At 37.3% G+C, this 25997-nt stretch overlaps 1 long non-coding RNA gene across 1 annotated transcript; it reads left to right on the forward strand.

Moving 5' to 3' along the window:
• Window positions 1-12873: 12873 nt before the first annotated feature.
• On the forward strand, window positions 12874-18602 carry LOC116596054. Its single transcript, XR_004287986.1, has 3 exons — window positions 12874-14434; window positions 17553-17567; window positions 18592-18602. It is a non-coding gene; the product is annotated as an uncharacterized LOC116596054 (long non-coding RNA).
• The last annotated feature ends 7395 nt before the right edge of the window (window positions 18603-25997 follow it).

Raw genomic sequence — 25997 nt, forward strand, 5'->3', positions numbered from 1 at the left:
AATTTCAAAATTGACTAGAGTGAATTTTTATTATTTTCTGAGTATAAAACTGATACATGATTATTATAGAAAATTTAGAAAGTACTGAAAAGGATAAAGAAGAGAAAAAAATCTGCAATTTCACTATCCAGAGATAACACTGTTAATATTTTTTGTATTTCCTCTCAGTCTTTGTCTATGCTATTTATATGTATGAGTGTGTATATGTGTTTGTGTGTGTGCATAATAACAAATTGAGATTATACTGACCATATAGTTGTATACCCTACTTTTTATAACTTCCTAAGTACTTCCCCATGTCTTTGAAAATGTGATTTTAAAAAAAATGGCTGCCTAATATTTTATTGTATGAATACATACACCATGACTGAACCAGTTCTTTCTTTGGATATTAGATTGTTTCTAATATTTCACAATTATAAATAATAGTGGGATGGACATCTTCATAAAACTGTAAAATTTGAAATCTATAATAGATTAGTTCTTTAGGTTATATTCCTGGGAATGGGATAATTGGTTTCGATGGTGAGAACTTTTTAGGCACTTTAAAATATGGCCAAATTACCCTTCAGAAAATTTGTACCCAATTGGCAATACGTGAGTATCCATCATACTGCCCCTTCTCCACTATTGATTATTATTTTTTTTAATTTTGAGCATTTGTTAAGGATATAATTGGTTGTTCTTTTTCATCATTCTGATAATTGGCTTTATCATCAATCAGTTTTTTTCCTTCTGTGATTTTGTAGTTGGTTGATTAGTAAAAAACACAAGAGGTCTGCTTAGGCTGAGTGGGCTCTATGCCCCTGTGAATAGGTTTACTGTACATTTAAAACTCTAGACTATTTCAACATCAGTCCACCCTTTTCTAGAATATGAGCATGTCTTTCATACTCAATCTTGAAGTAGAAAGAGTTCCAAAGTGAGAGTTGAGTACTGAGTTCTAGTTCTATCTGTGCCAATAATTAGTTCTCTTACATAAATACTTCATGTTTTATTGAGACATTGTCATCTATAAAATGTGGGGTGATTTTTTAAGCACATTCTGTAATGTTAAAAAGCTACATGATGAAATTAGATTAGATGTTTTATCTTGATTTCAACTCTACAAACATAAAAATGAAAGTCTTTTTTTAACACAAAAGGGAAATTAATTTGCATTATTTAATGCAGTTAATATTACCTAAATTGTTAAACTTAAGCTTTTCTACTTTCAGTGCCTTATAAGTGTTTTGTATTTTAAATCTAAAATGTAAAGGAGATTATTCTGTGGTTCTGTACAGTTTCTTCTTTATTACATGCATTCGAGTTACTTGCAGCAACTTTTTTTTTAACCGTAGATTGCACAGAGCAGTATGTTCATGGATTCTTCACTATTCTACTAGTGAGTCCTTGACACATGTATGTTAAAGATTAGCTCAGTGAGCAGGTAAGTGAATGCTTTGTCTTGGGTGGGCAACAAATCCTTCATACAGAGTAGGATAAAGGACTATTCACATATTCCAATATTTATATTTAGATATTCCAGTATGGGTGGTCGGTCCTGAGTTAGTCCCTGATTATTGTTGCAGGTCACAAAGTTTTCTTTAGTAGTCAGTAGTTCATTGCCCTAGATAAGAGGTTGGCCAGTGTTTTGTGTGAAAGACCAGATACTAAGTATTTTGGGTTTTCTAGGCCGTATGGTCTCTGTTTCAACTATTCACCTTTGCCGTTGTAACACAGAAGCAGCCACAGGCAATGGGTACACAAGTGGGTGTGGCTGTTGTTTGACTGAAACGTCAAACTCTGTTTACACAAAAAGATAGCCCGATATGGTCCATGGACCATGGACCCTGTCCTAGATGGTATAGTTTACTTATAGTTCAAATTATTGTCTAGCAATTTAAACTGCAACAAATGATTGTAAGTGTCTACTTTTTTAACCCCTCTTAATTTGATGTAGTCTACTTGACTGGGTTTGAATGTTTTTTGAAATTATAAAGGGAAATGGGAAGTGTGTAAAGAAAAAGGAAGTCTTAGGAACTAGTGTTTAAAGCACTTTGAAGCCCTTTTATTTGCTGAATCCCACTGGGAGGTTTGCTTTGCTGCTATAAATTAATTAAAGGAATGATGAGATTGTGATTAGTTGTTGCAAATTATAGAAATTATTCTAAGCACTTGGCTGCCTACACAGTACTAGAGGATGGATGCGATTAACCTTTGTCCTTGAGTATTCTAGGACATAAACCAGTGATTTAAGAGAATCTGTGAAATGAGAGACTCTCTTTTGCCATGTGAAGACTTTGGAAAAATAACTACCATCTTCCATCACTGTCCCTTAATATTTAGCCCTGTAGCCCCAAACCCCAATATTTAGGAAGGACATAAACTGAGAATAAAAGAGTTATTTAGCTTAAACAACTTTAAGTTGATGGAAAAGTTACTACACTCTTCTGTTCTCATTTACTCTGGATCAGTTGGGAAGTACTATGGTATGGTTGCTGAAAGATATAATGTGGTTAGGGAATTAGTACTGATTGGCAGGCGTGCACTCTGACATTCAGGCTAAAGCTTTAATGTTATTGTGTTAAATTCTAAGGGCCACCTATTAAGAGGGATGATGAACTATAGTGTTCATAGGGAGGCATCTGGAATGATGAAAGGCCTGAATGCTAGGAGAGTGGGATGCAATCAAAGAAATTGGCAATATTCATTTTGGAGAAGATACATCTAAAGAGAGGGAGTGTTTTGTTTTGTTTTCAAATATTTGGGTGACTACCATGTGTAGGAGGAATAGAATTGTTCTGTGTTGTTCTAGATGGAAAAATTAAGAAATGGAAGTTCCGGTTCTACATTTGATGTTCTATATGAGAATTTCCAAATGCAGATAAGCTGTGTCCTCAAAAAACATTGGAAGTCCTCAAAAGCTAGATCAGTGGTTTTCAGAGTAGTATCCTGTGCTGTCAGCATCAGCATCACCTGGGTATATTATTGGTGTTATCTAAAATTATGGAACACCAAGCTGGAAAAAAGCTAATGGAATTAGTACAAATAAAATGGAATTTATTTCATGTGTATAAAACTATTAAGGCCAATAATTTTTAAATAAAAATAAATTTGATCATTTAACTCTAACTTTCAACATAGATGATAAATTGATGATTGTTACCTGTTAGTGGTGGAACAGTGGACCTTTAGAATAAAAATATACTTTTGTTTTAGTTAAAACATTTAAATACAAGGTAGAAGTTTCTATTTACTAAAATGAATTTAAGTTGGTCTTCAAATCAGTGACTTTACTTTTTTAAACAGGTGCTTCTTGAACATTCAAACAGAGCCATATCTGTAGCAGAAAAGTATATTAAAGGAGCTTGCTATTTTTTACCTGTTAATGTCAGAATATTAGGAAGGCAACCAAGAGGAGCTGGCAGATACATTCTGCCTTTTATCTCTTACCCTGTAAATACAACTGAGTGGAGTGTCACACTGTGATCACTGACTGTGCTCTACATTTGGTAATACTGGTAACTGAGACTTCTGCCTTTTCAAAGTCACTGTTGTGGTTGGAATTTGTTTGCCTGTCTGAGTTTATTGATACATGCTGCTCCTTGGGGTACTATGTGAATAATTTTAGAGTTTTAGATTTGTCATTTATTTAAAGGTTCTCTGGGAATTTCAGAGTGGCTTGTGCCCAAGATGTATTACATTAATTATATATGTGTGTGTATTTAATTCTAATATAAGGTTTTGGCCTTCATACTATAAAATAATAGAAAAAAAACCTTAAAAGCCAGTTCTTCTGATTTTGAAAGCCATAATATAATACAATTGGCTTTTCATTATAAATTGTATGTTATGTTCAAATGTATATTTCATGCTGTATAGTGAGGTTGTAACTTTACTACTTGTAGTCCTGTTTCTTTCCTGTCATCCTAATAATGAAACCAAAGAGCATATAAATACCATTATTAAGCTATTGAAGGCCAAGTGTACTTGGCTATGAGCAAGACCTGAGTTCTGGTCTTTACATCTGCCAGTGCAGCTTTTGGAAAATATTTTAATTTTTCTGATCATAATATTCTCTGAATGTGATGTTATCTACATTTAAGTAAAATGTACTAAAACATGATGAAAACTAAAAAACCTAGAATAATATACGAATGACATGAATGACAGAGTTTGGTGAGTTTTTAAATTAAATGCTTAGACTATTGAACTAGACCTTAATAAAAGCATTTTTAGCTTAACAATTTTATAAGTGGAAATTTTTTTCTAAGAAGTTTTCTTTCCATTTAAAGTTTATCCATTCATATCTAACATAGTAGACGTTTAGCTGTATTTGTTCAATTTTGATGAATTTTAAAGCAAGGAGAACAAAAGGCAATCTTCATATGGAGTGTTTTCTTAAAGACAGGAAAGCATAAACCTTTTAATTGGGAACACTTTTAATTGGCTTTTTCCATTTTCAGTTTTCAATTGTGGAAACCAGCTTCCTTACTAATTTTAAAAGTTGGTAGAATTTAATATTCCTAGGCTCTTTGTAGGGCCAAATGAAATGAATGGTAGTGTAAGTGATCCATCCCATGGTTCTCAGCCATATTTTGCAGGATCTTTTGATGTTTACTGGCATTTAAAAATGGTATAAAGTTTTAAAAACAATTAAAATCAGTTTTAGCTGATTCTTGCCCTAGTGACATGTTCAGCTAACTCTCAAGTAGAAAGATACTGTGAACTCTTTTTCATTGGAATTCATTTTCAGATTTGCTGATAAGTTGCCATTGATTTCCTGGAACAAGTCACTCTTCTTTCCTAGAGCAGAGTTTATTCCCTTATTAACATGAGTTAGAATTGAATATTAGAACTCCTTTCCACCTTTGACTTTTTTTGTGAAAACAATAAGATACCTTATTTAATGTATGGTACTTTTAATTTTTAAAAAGTTTCAAAACTTTTTTCTTTCCTCTTAATCTCAACAATAAGTAGGCCAGACATTATTGCCTTATTTTTACTGGTAGAGAACCTGAGGCAGGCCCATACAAATAATATGACTTAACCTAAGTTGGTATGGCTAGTTAGTATCAAAGTGAAGGACAAAAATTCAGGTTCTTTAATTTTCAGTCTATTACAGATGCTATACCATATTACTACTCCTGTGTTTTGTTTTTGGTGCTGACAAAGGTATGTTGAATTCAAATAGTGTTGGGATTTTGCAACTTCAGTAAAAATGGGAATCATTCATGTACATGTCTACTTTGATTAATTTAGGTAAAAACAGACCTCTTTTGGTGGATTAAAGTACTCCATACTTTTATTACTTCTGAAGATGTCTATTTTCTTTTCTTGGAAGGGCTAAACATTCTTTTTTGTTGCTTATATAAAATGCACTGCTGCTTTGTAATGGGACATTGACAAAATGAAATTTAAGATACTGTTTGGTATGTGAGTTACTGATAGTGAGTCTTTTCAGCAGACACTTGGCTCTCACCCTTTCAGTCCATGCATTAAGTGTCCTGCAAGCACCTGCGACTCTGCCGAGGATTTTCTTACCTACACACAGAGCAGATTGGAAGTGCTAGGAAGATAATGCCTGGGGAGCAGCCCTCAGCCAGTGATGGATGGGAGTTGGAGGATAATTACTCTAGCTTCCTTGCCCTTTTGGTGATACTCTGAGGCATGTTTCACATTGTCTCCTAGAGTTTCCAGTGGGAAAGGACTTCATTGCCCATAGCAGAAAACTGTTAAAATATGTATTATTTTCTTCTCCCTCCTCACTGTCTCACTAACATTCCTTTATCAGTGCTCCCTGGGATTACCTCCCAAATGAGCTTCTTGTCTTAGAATCCTGTCTCAGACTCTGTTACAGAGACTACCTGAAATACTTTTGACTTTGGAAATAAGTCATTACTAACATTTCTAGATATGAAAGATTACATTTAAAAAGACAATTATTTTGAACAAGATGTAAAACAGGTATTTTAGTATACTGTTTTAGCTTGTCTTGTAATTACATCCATGTTCAATTTAATTTCCTTCGCCTCATTTCATAGCAAAGGAAAGATTCAAAGTAAAAAATCTTAGGTAGAAATGCATGCTAAGTATCTTTGGTGAAACTTCTTCTACTGGATCTGTTTGTTCTTTCCTTCTAAAAAAATATAGACTGATGATCCAGATGACTTAAGAAGTTACAGTGGGTTATCTGTTTTGGTAGAAATTAAACAGAATTTGGTTCAGCCAAAATTATGGGTTATTTTCTACTTGGATTCTACTTTTTCATTTCTTACCAGAACCTACTTATTTATAATCAGGGACCAGGATTAGCCTTGACTAACACTGATTGTACAGATAATTTCCCCAAAGATTTTTCTGTGATTATTGTTAAAACTTGAGGGGCATTTGACTGGCTCAGCCGGTAGAGCATCTGACTCTTCTTGATCTCGGGGTTGTGAGTTCAAGCCCGATGTTGGGTGTTGAGCTTACTTAATTTAAAAAAAGAAATAACTTTTTTGGTGATCTTATTAAGGATTAAGGACTATGGAGTTTATAATTTGAATAAACTCTACATTAAATTTAGTACACAAGTTTATCTTTTATAATTCTTTGATATCTTTTTTTAAAATTAGGAACACTGGGTTTTATATGTTTTTAATAAAACAGTGTGGGAGACATTCATTTTAGGCACATGTTAATTATCAGTCTTCTTTCTTTTCTCTTGTACAAATTGTGATTATGTGTCTGATATATACACTCTATTCATGTGGTTTGTGAAATGGAGCAGAGGTGAATTTAACCAGGTTTGTAGTTCTGTTTATAGGGCTCTTCTAAGATTAGCATGCACAAATATTTTCCTATAGGAAAAACAAAACACTTGAGGAATATATTTTAATTAATTATTCTGATTATAAAATAACATCTTAAAACACCTCTGTATTTTTTTAAGCAGAAATAGCAGAGAGTGTATACATAGTGTTTTCCCTCAATGTGATTGCCTTGTGGTGCCTTCAGATTCTGCTATGTTTTTGAGTACATGACGGGACATTTCTTGACCTTGGAGGTTGTATTTTTCTTTTAGACATTGTCAAAATTCAGCTGGGTGATTAGACTGGGTGTTATGGTTTAGAGGGAAGAATGTTAGTTATGAAAGAATAAGTCTACCTTTCTCCTGGGATACATTAAACTGCTCTAAAGTGGAAACTCTCTTTCCAAAATCTCCACAGTGGCATATTGGAATAAACTTAGAGTCTGGTAAAGTGCATTTGTTTGTAAATATAAGTTTTATTACTTCAAAAAATTAATCTTAATACTTTTTAGGTGTGCTACATCCATATAACTATCTAATTTCTTACTAAATCCAGACAAGGCTTTTGGGATTTCAAATATCTCAACATGATAGGTTGAAATCTGGTGTAAGAAAGAAGCAGAAATGATTTTTAAAATGTGTAAGAAAGCTGGCGCCATTCCTGAACACTAAATGTTGAAGTGATTAAAAATGGGGAAAATCTTTTTATAAAGTCCTTACTGGAAGCTGACTTCTTGTGTTAAATGTGAACAATCTGATGATAACTTGATGTAAATAAAACAAGCTTCAAAAATTGTCTCTTTTCAAAAGTTTACGTATTTTCTGTCACCAGTAGGCCAATTAGACAATACTTCTGATATCAAGTATTTAAATAGAACCTGGCCTTTTTAAGGTTTATAAAGTGCTCCCCGCCTTCCATTAATGTGAAGTACTTGTATTTGAGAATGTTGTATTTCTGGATGCTTGTTAATTTGATGAATCTTGGAGGGTAAGTCTTTTCCTGAAAGTTCTGGTTGGTACAGTTGTCAGAGAAAATTAACTTGGATAAAACAATGATGCAGTTTTAACAGTTAAAAATTTTTAAAAATTTTTATTTAAAATCAGATTTCTATAATTGCCACAGCTGATTTTGTAATTTTTGTTCTCAGAATTGTTTGTATGTTGGGAAAATATTGTACCTTATCGTACCTGGTTTACCTTTTTTTTTTTTTTTCCTGTTTAAAAAATCCTCACTTTTATTATCTCTTAAAAATAATTTTTAAATAAAAGCTTACATTTTGAATGCGAAAAGTTAAACCAATTGTTAGTACTAAAACAAGCTGAAATTTAGGTTTGGCATTTTGGATAGAGTTCAGATTGAATATCTAAAGGCTATCAGTTTCTACTCAAGTATTTATAATAGATATAACGTTGGACTCAAAATTGCTTGATTGTAATTTATATTTTAAGCATAATGTAGAGACTTTTCATTAACAAATGTTTTTTTTTAATTTCCACATTCATATATGATTATTTTTTAAATGGAGGTTTAAATTCTTTTTTTGTAATAGAAATATAGGTAAATAAGTATTGTATTTAAATCATTGCTAGTTTATTACTTGAAAGGAACTTTGGTTCTGTGCATGAAATTTGACCTCTAAAGAGCTAAATTTAGCTAGGAAGATGTCTGTCCATAATAGCTTCAGGTTTCTGTGCCCAGTTCATAGGACCGAAGTTCCTGTTACTGTAAAATGGCTTAGAGTGATATTTTTTAGCAGAAATTTTAATTTCAATACTGCATGATAATGAAAAGCTTTCTGCTTAGAATCCTTAGCTTTTCTTGCCAAGTTCTAATCTATCATTCCCCCTACCCCACCTTTTTAATGTCTACATTGTTGGCCTCTTCTCTACAATTTTAGGAAGACTAGGTATTTGAAAAGGGAGTTATTTTCCCTGAGATTTAGTTTTTCTGCCAAGATAACAGTACTGTGACTAAGGGGATATACTTTACTTCCCTCTTTTATAACAGAGCTTATATCACTTAATATTCTTAAAAAAATAAGAATTTTTTTGACTTTCCAAGTTTTGGACTCATTTGCAGATCAGCCTAGGAACATCCTCAAGAAAGTAACAGATGGATTGTGTAGTAAAATAGAGATACTGAGGTTTTTGAGCGTGTGGATTTTGTCATGTTCAGTGAAGAAAATGTTCTTTAGAATGAAGATAATGAGGCTTATAATGCAAAATATGGGACAAAAACCATGAATAGTCAAGACTGGTTTTAAAAATTTAAGCTCTGTTGAAACAAATAGGTTATTCCCAAGAAAAAGATACTGTATGTTTTAATTATCTTCTATCTGTGTAGGCACTAAAGCGGTAAAAGCCAAGACTGATCTGTTTCTCTTCCCGTTTTTAGTTAATTGGCACAGGTAATTCACTTGTGTCACTGGCTTAATTCTGTAATGCTTGTTATTTCTTAACATTTAAGAAGACATTTCCTCTAAGATAAAAGAGAGAAAAGATATTGATCTGTGTCCTTTCCTCTTTGTTGTATTTTTTCTTTGTATATTAGAAACAACAACAAAAATAACAAAAGCCTGCTTTTAAAGTTCTGAAAAGACTGCCCTTACCTGAGAGAAACGTCCTCCTTCAAGGTAGCTCTAAACCCGTAGCTTCTTGGAGAGGTAATCTGCTCATACTCTGGTATCCTTAGCCGGTAACTGTATTTAACGGAGACTGGGGCTGCGGAGAGAGATCACCCTCGCAGCAGAGCCGTGCTTGTTTGGACACACGACGTTGGGCTCATTCTCCCTCTGTCATGGTGTTCTCCGATGCTCCGGCTCTCCTTCCCTGCAATAACAGCTCTCCCTTCCCCCCAACCAACCTCCTTCTTGCTCTTTCTCCCTCTCACTCTTTGCTATTCCTTTTCCTCTTCCTCCTGGAGAATAAGACCCTCTAAGTGTGGGATTACTGTATTTCATATTCTTAATTACCACTCATAACTTTCATGCCATCTCCTAACAGGGCAGTCCTACCATCAACCACACTGCTTTAGTTCATCGTTCTAAGCATCCGTGTCAGTTTACGTAGCCTCTAAGTGTATAGAAGATATGACCGTTTCTAAAGGTGCTGGCTTTCATTGCTTATGGTAAATAATGTTCTAATCTTTTGCCAAATGAAAAATATATCTTTTCAAAGGAAAGGAAAATCATTTTATGCAAATGTTTGTAAACATGTATGTAATATGTTGTTTCTCTTTCCCTCAAAAAACTATTAATAAAAATGGATTTTTAGTTTCTTCTTGAATGGGGTTCCTTTGTGTATAGTAGAGCAAATTGTGCAAGCCTAAAGCAACACAGCAGTCTAAATTTTTTAAAATCACATCACATCAGAAGGGGTACAGCTTTTTTTTCCCTATTTGTCATTTTTTAAAACAATATTATCCTCTTTATTTAAGAAAATAATGTCACTGATTTTTTCTTTTTTTAAAAAAATGAGGTGTAATTGACATATAACATTAATTTTAGGTATGATTGAATATTTGTACATACTATGAAATGATCACCACAGTAAATCTAGTTAACATCTGTTACCATACATAGTTACAAATTTTTGTGTGTGATGAGAAATTTAAGACAACTGTTTTAGCGACTTTCAAATATGCAATACAGTATTATTAACTATAGCCACATCCTGTACATTACATCACCATGACTTACCTATTTCATACCTGAAAGTTTGTACCTTTTCACCGCCATCACCCATTTTGCCTGTCCACTGCCACCACCTCTGGCAACCACCAGTCTGTTCTCTGTATCTATGAACTTAGTATTATTTTTAGATTCTATAAGTATATAAGATCATATGGTATTTGTCTTTCTCTGACTTATTTCACTTAACATACTGTCCTCAATTTCCATTCATAGTATCACAAATGCAAGATTTCATTTTATTTTTTATAGCTGAGTAATATTCTAGTGTGTTGTTTGTGTGTGTGTGTACACATGCACAGACACCAGATTTTCTTTATTCATTCATCTATTGATGAACATGTATTGACAATTGTAAATAATGGTGCAGTGAACATGAGAGTGCATATATCTTTTTGAGCCAGTGTTTTCATTTTCTTCAGGTAAATACCCAAAAGTGGAATTGCTGGATCATATGGTAGCTCTGGTTTTGATTTCTTGAGGAATGTCTGTACTGTTTTCATAGTGGCAATACCAACTTAACATTCCGGGGGCCTGGGTGCTCAGTGGGTTAAAGCCTCTGCCTTCGGCTCAGGTCATGGTCTCAGGGTCCTGGGATCGAGCCCCACATCGGGCTCTCTGCTCAGTGGGGAGCCTGCTTCCTCCTCTCTCTCTGTCTGCCTCTCTGCCTACTTGTGATCTCTGTCTGTCAAATAAATAAATAAAATCTTAAAAAAACAAAAAAAAGAGCCAACTTAACATTCCTACCAGTAGTGCGTGAGGGTTCCCTTTTCTCCACATCCCCACCAACACTTGTTACAACTTGTCTTTTTGTTAATAGCCGTTCTAACAGGTGGGAGTTAATACCTCATTGTGGATTTGATTTGCACATATCCCTGATGATTAAGTGATGTTGCAATCCATATGTTTTTGGAAAAAAGTCTATATAGATCTTCTGCCCATTTAAAAAATTAGATGGTTGGTTCTTTTACTATTGAGTTGTGTGAGTTCTTTATATATTTTGGATATCAATCCCCTATCAGATAGATGATTCACAATATTTTCATCCATTCAGTAGGTTTTCATTTCATCTTGTTGGTGATTTCCATTGCTCTGCATAAGCTTTTTAGTTTGATAGAGTCCTGCTTGTTTATTTTTGCTTTTGTTGCCTTTTCTTTTGAAGTTTTATCTAAAAGTTGCTGCATCAAAATGCTTACTCACCTATTTTCTTTTAGAAGTTTTATGGTTTCAGGTCGTGCATTCAAGTTTTTAATCCACTTGGAGTTAGTTTTGTGTATGTAAGATAGTGATCCAGTTTTATTTCTGTGGTGGTTTTTGTACATTAGGTGAAATAGCCACCTCTCCTAGTCTTGAGAAAATGGACTTGTTTAGGGAGATGAGCTTTGCTATTCAGCCCTGCTCTAGCTCTTGGTTGCTTCTGTAACTTTTGTGGTTGTCCAAGCAGCCTATTTTATTTTTAAGAGCTCCCAGTAGTTGAGAGTGTGCAGGGAACTGTGTTCTAAGAGGAGTCTTTTGGTCGGCACATAGATTCAGGCTGATTGGTAGCCAGAATCTCATCTCATTCAGCAGCTTTTAAATTATGCAAACATATACAGTTCTGTTAGACCACAAGCATAAGACCTGCTGGCCACCAGAGCCAGCTGATCTGTGGTTTACAGTCCACAAAAATTGGGACTCCGGCTCAGTGTATAAGCTCCTTTCTGGAAGATACTGGTGAGCTGTAGCAAGGCAGAAGGAGAGCGTAAAGATGGCATCTCCTGGCTTCTATTCCCCAAGAGCAGTTCTGTGGGCCTCTAGATGTGTGCCAAACCTGAAGCCTGCCCCTTGGGCTAAAGCTCCAGCACAAGCAAATAGGCTTTTCCTCAGAAAGACTGGGTGTGTCTCCTGCCTTTGCAGTGCTCTAAGACTGGAAGTCTGCCAGGAACTATCTTTACAACTGTGACGATCCTGTGGGACGCAGGAGTGCAAGTCACCCTCTCCGCCAGAGCCAGATGATCAAGAGGCATTCCCTGATTGGCACCCACAAAACTGGGGCACTGGATGCATGTAAAAGCTTCCCTCTGGGTTTTTCTGGTGCTGGAGCTCAGCAGAGGGAGAGTGTAAAGATGGTGCCCATTGAGAAAGAAAAAAAAAAAAAGATGGTGCCTCTAGTGTTTGCCAGACAGAGGGAGAACGCAATGATGGTACCCACCAGCCTCTGTCCTAGAGAGTATCCTAACAGGCCCTACATTCTGGCTGATACTTTAAGATTAGTGAGTGGAGGGGCGCCTGGGTGGCTCAGTAGGCTAAAGCCTCTGCCTTCAGCTCAGGTGGTGGTTTCAGGGTCCTTGGGATTGGGCCCCGCATTGGGCTCTCTGCTCAGCGGGGAGTCTGCTTCCTCCTCTCTCTCTGCCTGCTTCTCTGCCTGCTTGTGATCTCCGTCTGTCAAATAAATAAATAAAATCTTAAAAAAAAAAAAAAACAGATTAGTGAGTGGATCTCTTACATGTAAATTCTGAGCACTTTTCAGATGGCTCTTTTTGCCCTGAGTGCTGGGGTAAGTGATCCCTGTGTGAGCCCTTTAAGAGCTGCTTCTCAGTTCACTATGGCTCTGTGGGTCTCATGGATATGAGCCCCATTGGTTTTCAAAGTCACATGTTTTTGAGGCTCATCTCCCAGGTGCAAGTCTTAACAGTTGGGGTGCCCATTGTAGGTTATGAGTCCTTCACTCCTCAGGGAGAAGCTCTGGGTTTGTGAGTTCCCTCCTAATTAGGAGTCACTGAACTGACAGTGAGCTTTATAGTGAGGTATTGTGTGTTAACCTCTCCTACCTTTCTTCAGTGTAGCCTTGTTTGTTTGCCTGATATGAAGGATTTGCTCAGCTAGTTTTCAGTGGAAATTTTTCCACAGGTAGCCGTGGATTTAGTGTGTATCTGGAAGAAGTTGAGTTCAGGATCTTTTTGTGTCACCATCTGGAAGTGCTTCTCATAGCTTTCTAGGTGTCTGAATTATTTCTGAATGAATTAGGTCTCTAGATTGGTTGATCAATAGCATTTATTAAACTATGTAAAAAGTAATGTTGGGTTAGACATCTCTTCTGTGATGTGCTTCATTTATGAAAATCAAGGACTTTCAAAAAGAAAACTCTTTTTGGAAATAGTAATTTTGCTTATTGTACTCTACTCAATATATGACATCATATGCACACGAGAAGAAAAATGGCCGTCTAAACACGGTGATTTGCAGAGAGTCCTCACAAATTACATAAACATTTGTAAGAGTTTTGTGCTTAATTTTGGACTCCACACATGGAAAGAGGAGAAAAAAACTCAGAGGTAAGTAGCACACATGATGATTTGAGGAAACAAGATTTGGATGACGAATGAAAAATGTTTGAATAGTAAAATGGAGAGATCAAGATTGACTTAATTTGAGATATGAGAAGGAACATAGGTGATGGTGAGGATCTCCTTTTTATTTTAGTCAATAATTAGTTTTAAACCGTCATAAATGATACTGTACTCTGGAAAAACTTGATTCCCAAAGCCTGAGGAGCATAATGGCACACAGTCATGGGAAAGTTTGGCAAAGAAAAGGGGAAATAACTTCTGTCAGTAATAGTTTAGGTGAGGTTCTGCCTCGGAAGAGTTTCAAAGATGAGTGACCTTTAAATATTTTTTCACTTCATGGTGAATCTATAGAATTCATTTCTAAGGGTGGTGCCATGAGCCCTTTTGGGTGGTGTGTGTGTGCATGTGTAATAGGGAGGGGGGAGCAAGAAAGAATACACCTCGAAAGTTTTAGAATTGTTGCTTCATCTTAAATTTAAATCTATAAACAGGATGGTCAAGGTTTTAACTTGTTGGATGGCCATTAGGCCATGTTACAATACAAATTATTTGAATACTTAGAGATTATGTATATGAAACTTCCAGACATTTCAGTGAAAATTGTTAAGTGATGTAAAAGTACAGCTGTTGAAAATGCAGACGTTTAAATCCCTTAGAGCCACTCTGAAATTTGGTGAGATCTGAGTTAGTGATTTTTGACATACAAAAGTCTTACTCTGGGGTGCCTGGGTGGTTCAGCTGGTTAAGCATCGCTTTGGCTCAGTTCATGATCCCAGGGTCCTGGGATCTAGCCCCTTGTCAGTAGAGCAGGGGCTCAGTAGAGCAGGGAGCCTGCTTCTCCCTCTCCCTCTACTGCTCCCCTTGCTTGTGCTCTCTCTCAGTCTCTCTGTCAAATAAATAAATAAAGTTTTTAAAAAAAGAAAAGGAAAAATCTTACTTCTATAAAATTTAAGAGATGTTTGAATTGAAATAGTTCAGTTTTACTGTTTTGGTAATGAATTGATGTTTGTTTGTTTGTTTAAGTAGGCTCCACACCCAGTGTGGAGCCCAGTGCAGGGCTGGAACTTACCATGGGGAGACCGAGACCTGTTCCGAGATCAGGAGTCAACAATTTGAGCCATCCAGGCACCCCATGAACTGGTGTTTTTTGTTTGGTTTGTTTTGTTTTGTTTTGTTTTGTTTTAATCTGGTGTAGAAATCAAGGCATCTGCAGCTCTGATGTCTTAGGGAAATATGTCACTTTAAAACTGTTAGTTGTGCTTTTTGAAAATAGCAGTATATTTGAAAAGTTTTTCTTTATTTTGACATACCCCTTAACAATTGTCTTTAAAAGGTACATAACATTAAAAAAAAAAAAGTTACAGGGAGGAGTCAAGATGGCAGAGAAGTAGCAGGCTGAGACTGCTTCAGCTAGCCGGAGATCAGCTAGATAGCTTATCTAAAAGATTGCAAACACCTGACAATCCATCGCAGATCGAGAGAAGAAGAACAGCAATTCTGGAAACAGAAAAACAACCACTTTCTGAAAGGTAGGACCGGCGGAGAAGTGAATCCAAAGCGACGGAAGATAGACCCCGGGGGGAGGGGCCGGCTCCCGGCAAGCGCGGAGCAACGGTGCACAAATTCGGACTTTTAAAAGTCTGTTCCGCTGAGGGACATCGCTCCAGAGGCTAAACCGGGGCGAAGCCCACGCGGGTTCAGCGTGGCCTCAGGTCCCGCAGGGTCACAGAAGGAGCAGGGGTGTCTGAGTGTCGCAGACCTTGCGGGTATTGGAACGGGAAAGCCGGCTACAGAGACAGAGCCGACAGTAAGCTCACAGCTCGGTGTTACCTTGAACTGGTCGCAAGCTCGGAGAGCTCGGAGCGCGGCTGGAGGTCAGGCGGACGGGAGTAACTGGGCGCTGTTCTCTGAGGGCGCACTGAGGAGTGCGGCCCTGGGCTTTCGGCTCCTCCGGGCCGGAGACCAGGAGGCCGCCATTTGTATTCCCGAAGCAAACCCAAGCGGATTACTCACCCGGGCCCCGGGTAAGGGCGGTGTAATTCTGCCTGGGGCAAAGACACTTGAGAATCACTACAACAGGCCCCTCCCCCAGAAGATCAACAAGAAATCCAGCCGAGACCAGGTTCACCTACCAAGGAGTGCGGTTTCAATACCAAGGAGAGCAGCAGAATTCCAGAGGAGGAGAAAGCCAAGCACGGAACTCATGGCTTTTTCCCTGTGATTTTTTTTTTAGTCTTGCAGTTAATTTAATTTTTTTCTTTTTCATTTTTTTGTTTTTTTTTTTTCCTCGCCTTTCGGGTAAAATTTTTTTTTTTTAACTGTTACCTTTTTCTTTTTAACGATTTTTTACTAGTTTATCTAATATATATATTTTTTCTTTTTACATTTTTCTTAGGTTGTTTTTCCCTTTTTTGTTAATTCTTTTCTTTTTCTTTTTCTTTTTTTCTTTTTCTTTTTTTTCTTTCTTCCTTTTTGAACCTCTTTTTATCCCCTTTCTCCCCCCTCACGATTTTGGGATCTCTTCTAATTTGGTTAAAGCATTTTTTCCTGGGGTTGTTGCCACCCTTTAGTATTTTACTTGCCCCATTCATATACTCTTATCTGGACAAAATGACAAGAACGGAAAAATTCAACACAAAAAAAAAGAACAAGAGGCAGTACTGAAGGCTAGGGACCTAATCAATACAGACATTGGTAATATGTCAGATCTAGAGTTCAGAATGACAATTCCTCAAGGTTCTAGCGGGCTCGAAAAAGGCATGGAAGATATTAGAGAAACCCTCTCGAGAGATATAAAAGCCCTTTCTGGAGAATAAAAGAACTAAAATCTAACCAAGTTGAAATCAAAAAAGCTATTAATGAAGTGCAATCAAAAATGGAGGCTCTCACTGCTAGGATAAATGAGGCAGAAGAAAGAATTAGTGATATAGAAGACCAAATGACAGAGAATAAAGAAGCTGAGCAAAAGAGGGACAAACAGCTACTGAGACACGAGGGGAGAATTCGAGAGATAAGTAACACCATAAGATGAAACAACATTAGAATAATTGGGATTCCAGAAGAAGAAAGAGAGAGGGGAGCAGAAGGTATACTGGAGAGAATTATTGGGGAGAATTTCCCCAATATGGCAAAGGGAACGAGCATCAAAATTCAGGAGGTTCAGAGAACGCCCCTCAAATCAATAGGAATAGGCCCACACCCCGTCACCTAATAGTAAAATTTACAAGTCTCAGTGACAAAGAGAAAATCCTGAAAGCAGCCCGGGAAAAGAAGTCTGTAACATACAATGGTAAAAATATTAGATTGGCAGCTGAACTTATCACAGAGACCTGGCAGGCCAGAAAGAGCTGGCATGATATTTTCAGAGCACTAAACGAGAAAAACATGCAGCCAAGAATACTATATCCAGCTAGGCTATCATTGAAAATAGAAGGAGAGATTAAAAGCTTCAGGACAAACAAAAACTGAAAGAATTTGCAAATACCAAACCAGCTCTACAGGAAATATTGAAAGGGGTCCTCTAAGCAAAGAGAGAGCCTACAAGTGGTAGATCAGAAAGGAACAGAGACCATATACAGTAACAGTCAACTTACAGGCAATACAATGGCACTAAATTCATATCTCTCAATAGTTACCCTGAATGTTAATGGGGCTAAATGCCCCTGTCAAAAGACACAGGGTATCAGAATGGATAAAAAAACAAAACCCATCTATATGTTGCCTCCAAGAAACTCATTTTAAGCCCGAAGACACCTCCAGATTTAAAGTGAGGGGGTGGAAAAGAATTTACCATGCTAATGGACATCAGAAGAAAGCAGGAGTAGCAATCCTTATATCAGATCAATTAGATTTTAAGCCAAAGACTATAATAAGAGATGAGGAAGGACACTATATCATACTCAAAGGGTCTGTCCAACAAGAAGATTTAACAATTTTAAATATCTATGCCCCCAATGTGGGAGCAGCCAACTATATAAACCAATTAATAACAAAATCAAAGAAACACATCAACAATAATACAATAATAGTAGGGGACTTTAACACTCCCCTCACTGAAATGGACAGATCATCCAAGCAAAAGATCAGCAAGGACATAAGGCCTTAAACGACACACTGGACCAGATGGACATCACAGATATATTCAGAATATTTCATCCCAAAGCAACAGAATACACATTCTTCTCTAGTGCACATGGAACATTCTCCAGAATAGATCACATCCTCGGTCCCTAAATCAAGACTCAAACCGGTATCAAAAGATTAGGATCATTCCCTGCATATTTTCAGACCACAATGCTCTAAAGCTAGAACTCAACCACAAAAGGAAGTTTGGAAAGAACCCAAATACATGGAGACTAAACAGCATCCTTCTAAAGAATGAATGGGTCAACCGGGAAATTAAAGAAGAATTGAAAAAATTCATGGAAACAAATGATAATGAAAATACAACGGTTCAAAATCTGTGGGACACAACAAAGGCAGTCCTGAGAGGAAAATATATAGCGGTACAAGCCTTTCTCAAGAAACAAGAAGGTCTCAGGTACACAACCTAACCCTACACCTAAAGGAGCTGGAGAAAGAACAAGAAAGAAACCCTAAGCCCAGCAGGAGAAGAGAAATCATAAAGATCAGAGCAGAAATCAATGAAATAGAAACCAAAAAAATAATAGAACAAATCAACGAAACTAGAAGCTGGTTCTTTGAAAGAATTAATAAAATTGATAAACCCCTGGCCCGACTTATCAAAAAGAAAAGAGAAAGGACCCAAATAAATAAAATCATGAATGAAAGAGGAGAGATCACAACTAACACCAAAGAAATACAAACTATTATAAGAACATACTATGAGCAACTCTACGCCAATAAATTTGACAATCTGGAAGAAATGGATGCATTCCTAGAAACATATAAACTACCACAACTGAACCAGGAAGAAATAGAAAGCCTGAACAGACCCATAACCAGTAAGGAGATTGAAACAGTCATTAAAAATCTCCAAACAAACAAAAGCCCAGGGCCAGACGGCTTCCCGGGGGAATTCTACCAAACATTTTAAGAAGAACTAATTCCTATTCTCCTGAAACTGTTCCAAAAAATAGAAATGGAAGGAAAACTTCCAAACTCATTTTATGAGGCCAGCATCACCTTGATCCTAAAATCAGACAAGGATCCCACCAAAAAAGAGAGATATAGACCGATATCCTTGATGAACACAGATGCGAAAATACTCAACAAAATACTAGCCAATAGGATTCAACAGTACATTAAAAAGATTATTCACCACGACCAAGTGGGATTTATTCCAGGGCTGCAAGGTTGGTTCAACATCCGCAAATCAGTCAATGTGATACAACACATCAATAAAAGAAAGAACAAGAACCATATGATACTCTCAATAGATGCTGAAAAAGCATTTGACAAAGTACAGCATCCCTTCCTGATCAAAACTCTTCAAAGTGTAGGGATAGAGGGCACATACCTCAATATCATCAAAGCCATCTATGAAAAGCCCACCGCAAATATCATTCTCAATGGAGAAAAACTGAAAGCTTTTCCGCTAAGGTCAGGAACACGGCAGGGATGTCCATTATCACCAATGCTATTCAACATAGTACTAGAGCTCCTAGCCTCAGCAATCAGACAACAAAAGGAAATTAAAGGCATCCAAATCGGCAAAGAAGAAGTCAAATTATCACTCTTCACAGATGATATGATACTATATGTGGAAAACCCAAAAGACTCCACTCCAAAACTGCTAGAACTTATACAGGAATTCAGTAAAGTGTCAGGATATAAAATCAATGCACAGAAATCAGTTGCATTTCTCTACACCAACAGCAAGACAGAAGAAAGAGAAATTAAGGAGTCAATCCCATTTACAATTGCACCCAAAACCATAAGATACCTAGGAATAAACCTAACCAAAGAGACACAGAATCTATACTCAGAAAACTATAAAGTACTCATGAAAGAAATTGAGGAAGACACAAAGAAATGGAAAAATGTTCCATGCTCCTGGATTGGAAGAATAAATATTGTGAAAATGTCTATGCTACCTAAAGCAATCTACACATTTAATGCAATTCCTATCAAAGTACCATCCATCTTTTTCAAAGAAATGGAACAAATAATGCTAAAATTTATATGGAACCAGAAAAGACCTCGAATAGCCAAAGGGATATTGAAAAAGAAAGCCAACGTTGGTGGCATCACAATTCCGGACTTCAAGCTCTATTACAAAGCTGTCGTCATCAAGACAGCATGGTACTGGCACAAAAACAGACACCTAGATCAATGGAACAGAATAGAGAGCCCAGAAATAGACCCTCAACTCTATGGTCAACTAATCTTCGACAAAGCAGGAAAGAATGTCCAATGGCAAAAAGACAGCCTCTTCAATAAATGGTGCTGGGAAAATTGGACAGCCACATGCAGAAAAATGAAATTGGATCATTTCCTTACACCACACACAAAATAGACTCAAAATGGATGAAGGACCTCAATGTGCGAAAGGAATCCATCAAAATCCTTGAGGAGAACACAGGCAGCAACCTCTTTGACCTCTGCCGCAGCAACATCTTCCTAGGAACAACGCAAAAGGCAAGGGAAGCAAGGGCAAAAATGAACTATTGGGATTTCATCAAGATCAAAAGCTTTTGCACAGCAAAGGAAACATTTAATAAAATCAAAAGACAACTGACAGAATGGGAGAAGATATTTGCAAACGACATATCAGATAAAGGGCTAATATCCAAAATCTATGAAGAACTTATCAAACTCAACACCCAAAGAACAAATAATCCAATCAAGAAATGGGCAGAGGACATGAACAGACATTTCTGCAAAGAAGACATCCAGATGGCCAACAAACACATGAAAAAGTGCTCCATATCACTCGGCATCAGGGAAATACAAATCAAAACCACAATGAGATATCACCTCACACCAGTCAGAATGGCTAAAATCAACAAGTCAGGAAATGACAGATGCTGGCGAGGATGCGGAGAAAGGGGAACCCTCCTGCACTGTTGGTGGGAATGCAAGCTGGTGCAGCCACTCTGGAAAACAGCATGGAGGTTCCTCAAAATGTTGAAAATAGAACTGCCCTATGACCCAGCAATTGCACTATTGGGTATTTACCCTAAGGATACAAACGTAGTGATCCAAAGGGGCACATGCACCCGAATGTTTATAGCAGCAATGTCCACAATAGCCAAACTATGGAAAGAACCTAGATGTCCATCAACAGATGAATGGATCAAGAAGATGTGGTATATATACACAATGGAATACTATGCAGCCATCAAAAGAAATGAAATCTTGCCATTTGCGACAACATGGATGGAACTAGAGCGTATCATGCTTAGCGAAATAAGTCAAGCAGAGAAAGACAACTATCATATGATCTCCCTGATATGAGGAAGTGGTGATGCAACATGGGGGCTTAAGTGGGTAGGAGAAGAATAAATGAAACAAGATGGGATTGGGAGGGAGACAAACCATAAGTGACTTTTAATCTCAGAAAAAAAAACTGAGGGTTGCTGGGGGGAGGGGTTTTGGGAGAAGGGGGTGGGATTATGGACATTGGGGAGGGTATGTGCTTTGGTGAGTGCTGTGAAGTGTGTAAACCTGGTGATTCACAGACCTGTACCCCTGGGGATAGAGTATTATGCCTCCATCAGAAAGGATGAATACCCAACTTTTGTAGCAACATGGATGGGACTGGAAGAGATTATGCTGAGTGAAATAAGTCAAGCAGAGAGAGTCAATTATCATATGGTTTCACTTATTTGTGGAGCATAACAAATAGCATGGAGGACATGGGGACTTAGAGTGGAGAAGGGAGTTGGGGGAAATTGGAAGGGGAGGTGAACCATGAGAGACTATGGACTCTGAAAAACAATCTGAGGGTTTTGAAGGGACGGGGGGTGGGAGGTTGGGGTACCAGGTGGTGGGTATTATAGAGGGCACGGATTGCATGGAGCACGGGGTGTGGTGCAAAAATAATGAATACTGTTATGCTGGAAATAAAAATTAAAAAAAAGTTACATAACATTTATTGTAAAAGCATATAATGAGCACTGTGAGCATATTATATAGCTGGTAATTGAAAATGATACTTAGTATTGTTGGGATGCCTGGGTGGCTTAGTCCGTTAAGCATTTGACTCTTGATTTCAGCTCAGGTCATGATCTCAGTGTGGTGAGACTGAGCCCTGTGTCAGGCTCTGTGTTGGGCATGGAACCTGCTTGAGATTCTCTCTCTCTAAAAGAAAAAAAAAAAAAAAAAGTAAAGGTTTGAATCTTAAAAAAAAAAAGGAAATGATACCTAACATTATAATATTCAGGCAATTTGTAGGCTATAATACAGGTCAAATCTTATTGAAAGCACTGTTTAAAATCTGTGTAGCAACACAATTCAAGCAATATACAAACAGTAGACTTGCAGTAAAAGAGAGTTGGGATACTCTTTGATGAGTAAGATACGTCTACCAATAAAGAGACTTTTGTCTTCTACCACCTTACCAGAATCGTGTGTACAGATAGCTGCTGTCCTTGTGGCAATACCTTTTCTGGCTGACCGCCTATTTAGCACTTGGGCACTTTCTATGACTGTTTAACAGGTTGTGGGATATTCTTTTGATTATTCTCAGTGATTACAGGTCAAGGACAGGAAACATGTTGGAATATTTAAGAAATTACTGTAGGCTCTTGGGGTGCCTGGGTGGCTTAGCCAGTTAAACTTTCAACTCTTGATTTCAGCTCAGGTCATGATCTCAGGGTTGTGAGATTGAGCCCCTTGCTGGGCTTTATGCTGGGTGTGGACCCCACCTTAAATTCTCTCCTCTGGCCACCCCCCTGTTAAGAAAAAAAATTAGTGTAGATTTCTGTCAGATCGCCTATACCTATGAAATCTGATTTTTGTTTAATTTTTAAAAAATAAGCTTTTTTAAAGAGCAGTTTTAGGTTCATAGAAAAATTGAGCAGAAAATAGATTTCCCATATATCCTCTTCTCCCACATATGAACAGGCTTTTTCACTATCAATAGCCTGAACCAGAGTGATGAATTTGTTCAAATCCATTAACCTATATTGACATATCATTATAACTCGAAGTCCATAGTTTACATTAGGGCTCACTCGTGACTTTAACATCCTGTGGGTTTTGGCAAATGTGTAATGATATGTATCCACCATTATAGTATCAATATAGAATAGTTCCACTGCTCTCAAAATCTTCTGTGGTCTGCCGTTTCCTCCTTCCTCGGTTCTCTGGCAACCACTGGTCTTTTTACTGTCCCCATAGTTCTGCGTTTTCCAGAATGTTGTATACTTGGAATCCTATAGTATGCAGCCTTTTCAGGTTGGCTTATTTCACTTACTGATACGCATTTAAAGTTCCCTCATGTCATTTTCTGGCTTGATAGGTCATAATTATTCAGCACTGATATTCCATTCTCGGGGTATACACAGTTCATTTATCCATTCACCTGTTGAAGGGGATCTTGGTTCTTTCTAAGATTTGGCAGTTGTGAATAAAGCTGTCATAAGCATTTTGTGCAGGGTGTGTGTGTGTGTGTGTGTGTGTACATAAGTTTTCAGCTCATTTGCATAAACACCAAATAGTGCTATTGCTGGGTCATAAAGTAAGAGTACATTTAGTTTTATAAGAAATTGCCAAATTGTCTACCAAGTGTCTATACTGTTTTGCATTTTTAGCAATGAAATGAGAGTTCCTGTAACTCCATATCCTCCTCATTAACTTTTAGTGTTGTCATTTTTTTGGATTTTAGCCTCTTAATTAGTTTCTGTTTTTCACAAATGAAATTTATCCATGAATTTTTGAATTGGTATGTTCTTTTGGGGAAGGAAGGTCCAGGGTTTCCTCTTCTTTTTAAATATTTTATTTATTTATTTGAGAGAGAGAGTATGAGCTGGGGAGAGGCAGAGAGAGAAGCAGACTCCCCACTGGGAAGACCCCTGACGCGGGGCTCTATTCCAGGACCCCGAGATCATGATCTGGTCTAAAGGCAGATGTCTAACCAACCCAGGCACTCCCAGGGATTCCTGTTCTGTCATCTTAGTGACATTACTCTCCTTTTATGTCATGACCCCAATCAAAGGAATAACTGGCCAGGGGGAGAAAAAGATTTTAAAAACACTGAAAAGTTAATTTCTTCATTTATTTATAAACTCAATTCTGAAGAATTCAAGTCCTTTGTGTGAGATGTATCTAGAATACAACTCTTAACCTGGAATCAAACTCTGTAAAAAAACCGAAAGAACCCAACCTCACCATAGTATTTGTTTCCATATCCCCTTTCTCTATTCTCAAGGCCTCTCTCAACTCCTCAAAAAAGTGAAACAAGTTCTGGTTCTGCAAACTCTGGCTGCGATGGTTTGATTTGAGAAAGGTTCAGTCTTTTAAAGCTACCTGAGATGATTTAGTACAGTTATGAGGTAATGCCTCTGTTGGCACCCTGGCACGTGATATTTCATGACATTTTGAATCGATAAAAGGTTGAATGGTGACCATTTACTCACAAGTTTTCCTGAGTACGTTTCTGGCAGAGATTTAACTTGAGAATGAAAATAAAGAAATTTTGAAATTTAAGTTCATATTATATCTATATATAGTATTTCTAGGGTTTCCTAAGATATTTGTAGCTCTGTATAACCAAAATTACAGCAGCAGTAATAAAAGTGGTAGTTAACTACTCCTGTGGATAGACATGACTATATCTGCTAACCCATAATTTCAGTCTACATTAGCAACAGGATCTGTGGCTATACTTCTGTGCTGCTTCCCATATTTTTGCCAAGTCAGAGGATTCAGACCTGTGACATCACTGTTTTGTGGGGTTTTGGAATGATGTGTAGATTCTGGAAGCATAGAACTAACCTGGGGTATGGAGAATATGATTCAGAAGTACTCCAGCCATGACCTAATATGTGAAGGAAAACAGTAAGGTGTGAAAACAGTTGCCCTGGTCTGATCATTTTCTTGATATTTTGACGGTAGTATCTCTAAAGGTGCATTGTTACCTCAATTCCAAATTTTAGGAAATCTATGGAATTTGAATATTCTTTATTATTCCCACTTTCTTCAGGATGTCTTTTGATCCCATAACATCACTTGCTATTGGAAGAGTATTGGGGAATAAATATTAAATGTGTCTCAAAGATTTCCTCACTACAGGAGTGAATATAATAGTCAATACTTTTCGAGTGCTGATGTATAAATTGTTCTATAAACATAGGCTGACTGCTGAGGTCTGCTCAATTGTGTATTGTCTTCAGAATGGTAGGGGATTCTCTCTTTAATGACCATCACAACATTTGTAAGTATAGAACCTAGACTTTGAGAGGTCAGCTTGCTGATTGCCTTGGCTTTAAAAGCAGGAATGATCTCAAGCCTGCTGTCTTTCTTGAACATCTCCAGGGGAAACCTCATAACTTAACCTAAGTAATCCTCATGTGTTTTATTTTTCCCTTATGTATTTGAAAACCTTTTTGACTTCATTACCTCACCACCCCAGACTACCTTTTCCTGGTCCAATTCATTCTTGTCCTTGAATCTTTCTTTAGTGCCTCTTTTCATTTAGTCATTTTCAGTGCTCTTTTCTGTGCTATTTCTTTACCACCTTTTGATAATAGGACATGGAGTTATCGTGAAGCCTTGGGCCAGGTCCCTTTTTCATCTTCTGCCTTCTACTTCCGAAAGTAAGATAAGATCACTAATATCAGGTTGTCATCACAGTAGAGTAACAGTTTCTTCTCATGAGAATGCTTGACTGTCCTGGTTTATAGTCAGTTGCTGTTTATTAGGAAATTGAATGTTCTATGCCATTGTGTTTATGCAAGGTAATCCTGCTAGGACGTACTACTTACCTATTGCTGCATAACAAACCATAACAAAAGTAGTGGTTTAAACCCACACATTTATTACCTAACAGTTTCTGTGGGTTAGGAATCCAGATGCAGCTTCGCTGGCTGTCTGCCTCATGGATGTCTCCTCTGGTTTCAAAGGGTCAGCCAGGGGTGAAGTCTCATCTAAAGGCTTGACTGGAGAAGGTTCTGCTTCTGTGATTTGCTTACATGATTGTTAGCTTGACTGAGTTCTTTTTGGGTTGTTGGGCTAAGGTCTCATGTCTTTGGCTGGCTCCTAGCTGGAGGTTGCTCTCAATTCCTTGCCATTTGGGCT

Source organism: Mustela erminea, chromosome 7 (genome assembly GCF_009829155.1).
Source record: "Mustela erminea isolate mMusErm1 chromosome 7, mMusErm1.Pri, whole genome shotgun sequence".
NCBI lineage: Eukaryota > Metazoa > Chordata > Mammalia > Carnivora > Mustelidae > Mustela > Mustela erminea.